Consider the following 6,000-nt stretch of genomic DNA (forward strand, 5'->3'; position numbering starts at 1 on the left):
CAGGGACCCGATGAAGGCTTCGCCTAATATTCAAATTAGCTATGAGCCTGGAGGATGCAATAAAGCAACAAATCTTATCTAATGTAATTATAGCTAAGAAGTGTAGGCTAAGTGACTCCACAAATTATTGTTTCAATTCAGAGAACAATAACCTGAATTTCTTATCTAATGTAATGATGGAGGATAGACCTCTCTAACTTAGTTGTACTCTGAAATCTTTCTACTTCTAAATTATTCTCGGCTTGCATCAGAAAGAAAGAAAAAAAATAGTGAGTGTTTTCATCCAAAAGTTGATTAAATTAATAGAGCCTCTCTCTCTCTCTCTCTCACTTGCTCTTCCATATGTGAAGTTTGGGTTTCTCTGTCACAGATCTGCCAAATCATTATCTATACAACATTATTACTTTTTTTTTTTTACTTAAATTACTATTATTTAGATAATCTCGTTAAAGAAAAGGATTACCCAAAGAATTCCTCCACTCCAATGTGAAGTGGGGTTGGATGGAGCAAAATCTATGTAACTAAAAGTCACAGCTGAAACATCAACCCCAATTACTCCATAAAAATCATCAAAAGTTCTAATAAAATCACCAAACACGTCATAATGTTTACTAAAACAGAACTTCTTGAATAAAAGCTGACATTCCCAAGAGATCCTTAAACTTGTATAATTATTGTATAATTATTGAGAGCTAACCAACTATAATTATATCAATCACATTTGATTTTGTACTTTCCTGATAATTATATTGACATATAGCTCTAGAGACACAAATCTGACCTTAATTTATATTCCAATTTCATTCTACACCAAAATTTTAGTCATTGTTGCTCAACAATTGAAATTTAACAGATTTGGAGAAAGGGATATGCATCCTCTGTTGCTGACTCGAACCCTGCGATTCTGATGTGTTACATGGCTCAAATTAGTTGCTTGTATGGCTATTTTAGTGAATGTATGTGCTGCTGTAAATATCAATGCATCATAGTTGTAGACACTCATTTGTGTCTCCCCAAAACCAAACCCGGTGATGAGTACCTTTCACGTCAAATCATAATCGAATGAAGCGAAAGTGTGGAAAGTCTAGTATTGCGGATAGTTTTAATTTATTTTCTCTTCTCTCTGTTTTTGAAAACTTATTTTTAGAAAAACAGCCAATTCAGTTTGGTTGGTCCATGATATGGGTCCAATAGTAGTTTAGTTGGATGGGGTTTAAAAAGACCTTTCCAACGATATATTATAAGCCCAATTCCGATGAATATCGAGGAAGTTATGGCCAAAATACTAAACTGGGCCCGATTTGGTTTTTATATGCGGCCCAATGATCTAGAGGAGGGCCTATTATTAATTATCATTCCTAAAGCTATTAGGATTGATTATAGTCTTTTAGAATACTCTAGGAGGTTCTTTTAAATCCTAATGGAGTTAGGATTGATAATTATGTTTTAAAGAGTTTGAAATTGAATAAAACTACTCTTTTTAAGAATCCTTGTTTTGTACGAAGTGGAATATATTCAGATTTTATTTTCGTGCCTCATAATATTTATCCTTATTTTATATGGTTAAATAGATCTTGAAATTATCTTTCCAATGATATATTATAATATTAAATCCGAGTTATAACGAAAAAGATATGAATGAGACATGAAACTCTATCCAAAACTGACACCCTTCCACTATTTTGGCCATATCTTTTTATATACAAAATATTTTAATCTGATTCTAATTGGGTTGGAAAGTATACTTTAAGAGCTTTCCAACGACATATTATATGCCTTATTTGGACTTCCGGATCAAAAGATATGATAAAAACAAAAACGCATGAATTTCTGAAATCAGCGCCTGGAACCAGGCCTGGCGCCTGGTGCTAGCCATTGGCGCCTGGCGCCAATAATCTGGTGTTGGCGCCAGCTCTGTTTTGCGTGCGCCAATCTCGTTTTGCGTTCGCCAAGTTCTATGTTTTGATCTTTTAGGCTGATTTCTCTATAAATAACGTATTAAAAACTCCGTTTTCATTCACCAATTCTCACGAATTCTCACTTACAATCAGTTTTCTTTCGCAATCATTAATTCTCTAATTCTCTCTTAATCATTCATGAACTCTCATCAAGATTTTCTTGATTATTCTCTCTCTCTTTCTGTTTTTCTAAACCTTGCTTTTCAAATACAAAATTCCGCATTCACAAGATCTAGAAACACCTAGCCCTAGACGTGAAAGGTTTAATTTCTGAGGGTTTGGTCCCAAATCTCTCTTTCAATTATTTAATTTAATTGTTTTGATTATTATTTTCCTTGAAGTTACTAACGTGTGTATTTTGTTATTAGAAAGAGGTACGAGGCATCAAAGTAAGTGCTTTAATTGATTAATTGATATTATGATGTAGAAATCATGCTTATATTGTTATTATGATATTCCTAGTATCATGTCTAGGGTAACTTTAATATTAAATATGATTGTTACGATGCTTCCTATTTTCTTCCTAATATTTATGATTTTTAGTATCATGTTGGCTAAAGATTTGATTTTTATTGCTTAGTGACATGCTAGGGTTTGTTATTAATCTTGTTAGTATCATGCCTAGGATCTTGCTATTTTTATTATGCTTTAATATTAACATGAACATGATTATGATCATAATTGTTATAATTTATGACGATTATGAATATTATTATTATTTTTATGATTATTATTATTTTAATTATGATTATAATTTTATTGTCATGATTATATGATTATGTTGCTTGATTATTTATTATTTATTGCTTGATCACACCTTTATGCATGTTTAAAGGAAATTGGTACTTGTAATCACGCTTAATAAGATATTAATAATCTTGTTTAGGGTTAATTGTGATTATGATTTCAAGTGATCGCCAATAATAGATTTGTTTGTGCATTAATATTCAACCAACATAGATAAACAAGTTTAGGGTTAATTCTATTGATTGCATGTTTATTAGAAAGCGCACATGAATACGATCAGAATAAAGTAGAGGCCTATTATTAGGGCAGGTTTAATCTCTTTTAGGTTGGATTTGTACCTTCATCCCCAAACCCTTATTTGGTTATAGACCTTATGGAGTTGACGATCTCTTGGATCGTGAAGGGGTGTAACCTTTATCCTATGAACGGTTTACAAGTTCCTAAAACTTGTTGGCGACTCTTTTTCTCTATCTTCTTCCCTTTTGGACGCTATAGGGAATAATTCAAGCCTTAATCCCCTAGCTTGAACCCCACTGTGATCATACACTAAAGTACGGTGGCGTCCAAAAGGGAAGAAGATAGAGCAAAAGAGTCGCTGTAGACACCCATTTGTGTCTCCCCAAAACCAAACCCAGTGATGAGTACCTTTCACGTCGAATCATGATCGAATGAAACGAAAGTGTGGAAAGGTCTAGTGTTGCGGAAAGTTTTATTTCTTTTCTTTTCTCTTCTCTCTGTTTTTGAAAACTTTATTTTAAGAAAACAGCCAATCCAGTTTGGTTGGTCCATGATAAGGGTCCAATGGTGGTGTAGTTGGATGGGGCTTGCAAAGACCTTTTCAACGATATATTATAAGCCCAATTCCGATGAATATTGAGGAAGTTATGGCCAATTTACTAAATTGGGCCCGGTTTGAGTTTTAAGTACGGCCCAATGATCTAGGGGAGGGCCTAATATGATTTATCATTCCTAATGTAATTAGGAATGGTTTTGGTCTTCTAGAACATTCTAGAAGGTCTTATCATTCTTAATTCAATTAGGATTCTTTAGAGTTTTAATTAGATCAAATAGCATTTTCGACTGAAATTATATTATTTTATCTTCCATTACGGTAAAATTATCATAGTTTCGAAAACGTGTTAAAAGCCGGTTTGGCGTCCAACCCCAGGCCTTGGCGCCTGGAACCAGGATTGGCGCCAGACGCTAGCCATTGGCGTCTGGCGCTAGCCACTGGTCCTGGCGCCAATGAGCCAGGGCTGGCGCCAAGTTGTTTCTGTGATCTTCAGGCTCTGTTTTGATAAATTATCTTTTTTAGCCGATTTTCTCTATAAATATCGTATCAGAAAATTCCGTTTTCATTCACCAATCACCGATTATCAATTTTCTACAATCTACAATCAATAATCATCAACATTCTCCAATTCTCTTTATTCATCATCTTTCTTTCATCAATTCTCAATAACATTAATCTTTTGGCATTCTTTCTTTCTTGCTTTTTCATACAAAATTCCGCATTCACAAGATCTTGAAGCACCTAGCCATATTCGAAGTTGCCTTCGCCCTAGACGTGAAAGGTTTTAATTTATGAGGGTTTGGTCCCAAATCTCTATTTCAATTATTTAATTTAATTGCTTTGATTTATTATTTTCCTTGAAGTTACTAACGTGTGTATTTTGTTATTAGAAAGAGGTACGAGGCATCCAAGTAAGTATTTTAATTGTTTTTATGATGTAGACATCATGTGTTTATTGTTATGATTCCTAGTATCATGTCTAGGGTGTTTCTAATGTCAAGCATGATTAAAAGTATGATGCTTCCTATGTTCTTTCTAACATTTATGATTATGATTGATGATTATTTATTATGTTGCTTGATATGCCTATTATTGTATATTGTTATTGCTTGATCACCTTTTATTGCAGGTTAAAGGGAATTTGTATTTGCAATCACGCTTAATAAGATAATTAATAATCTTGTTAGGTTAATTGTGATTATAATTCAAGTGATCGCCAATAATAGTTTAATTGTGCATTAATATTCAACCAACATAAATTAAACAGGTTTAGGATTAATCTATTGATTGTATGTTAGTCAGAAAGCGCACATGAATACGATCAGAATAAAGTAGAGGCCTATTATTAGGGCAGGTTCAATCTCTTTTAGGTTGGATTTGTACCTTCATCCCCGAACCCTTATTTGGTTCATGACCTTATGGAGTTGACGATCTCTTGGATCGTTAAGGGGTGTAACCTTCACCTCGTGAACGGTTTACAAGTTCCTTAAAAACTTGTTGGCGACTCTTTTGCTCTATCTTCTTCCCTTTTGGACGCCACCGTACTTTAGTGTATGATCACAGTGGGGTTCAAGCTAGTGGGATTTTTAAAGGCTTAAAACTATTCCCTACAGTTTTTGGCGACTCCACTGGGGAGGATTTCTATTTTAATTCCTGAATTTGTTTCGGCAATGATTTAGAATGAGTGGATGAGACTCGAAAAGTTCTAAGTATTTCATGTGCGTAATTTTGATTAACATTATTGTCATATGCATAAAAAGGTTCTCATTGGAAAGACCATCCGTAATGAGTCAAAAACATAGGATTTTACACGTAGGAAATTTGAGAAACGTCTTTCACAACTAGGACTGAAATAACACTGTGCGAAACTGGATGATTTTATTGAGCACAGAAAGCTGCTGAGGCATGTGGGAAGTAGCGTCAGGGGCCAGAGCTTGGCGCCATACTTTTAGCCGTAGCGCCAGACGCCAGTATTGGCGCCAGGCGCTACAGTTAAAAGTTGGCGCCAGTCTCTGTTTGCTGGCGCCAATTTTCCCCAATACCGAGCCAGAAATATGCGTTCTAATTTCGACCGGTTTTTCGTATTGTTTGCTCGATCCTACTTCCTGATTGAATTTTTTCTCATTTTTCTGAAACCCATATGTGTTCTACATATGGACATAACCCTCTGGGAATTCATGCTCTATCTACCCGATTGAACGCTCCTGGCAACAAAGGGTACATCTGAGAGGTTGAATTCACCAAACCATGGAAGCGAGTTTTTTCTAAAAACTGGCGGTGTTCTATCCACACGCGTTAACCCTTCACGGTTAGGCTTCTACGCGGTGCATCTGAACAATTAACCATGGACCCTGTTTGACTAAACCATATCCCGAACTTTAGAGAACTAGAGCCATGGTTAGGTTGCGAACTCATTGCATCATATTGTGCCTACTTGACTAATTGTGCATTATTTGTTGTGCATATATTTTCTATGCTTCTCCTAATTGTTTGTTGATTTGT

Source organism: Chenopodium album, chromosome 1 (genome assembly GCF_948465745.1).
Source record: "Chenopodium album chromosome 1, dcCheAlbu1.1, whole genome shotgun sequence".
Lineage (NCBI taxonomy): Eukaryota > Viridiplantae > Streptophyta > Magnoliopsida > Caryophyllales > Amaranthaceae > Chenopodium > Chenopodium album.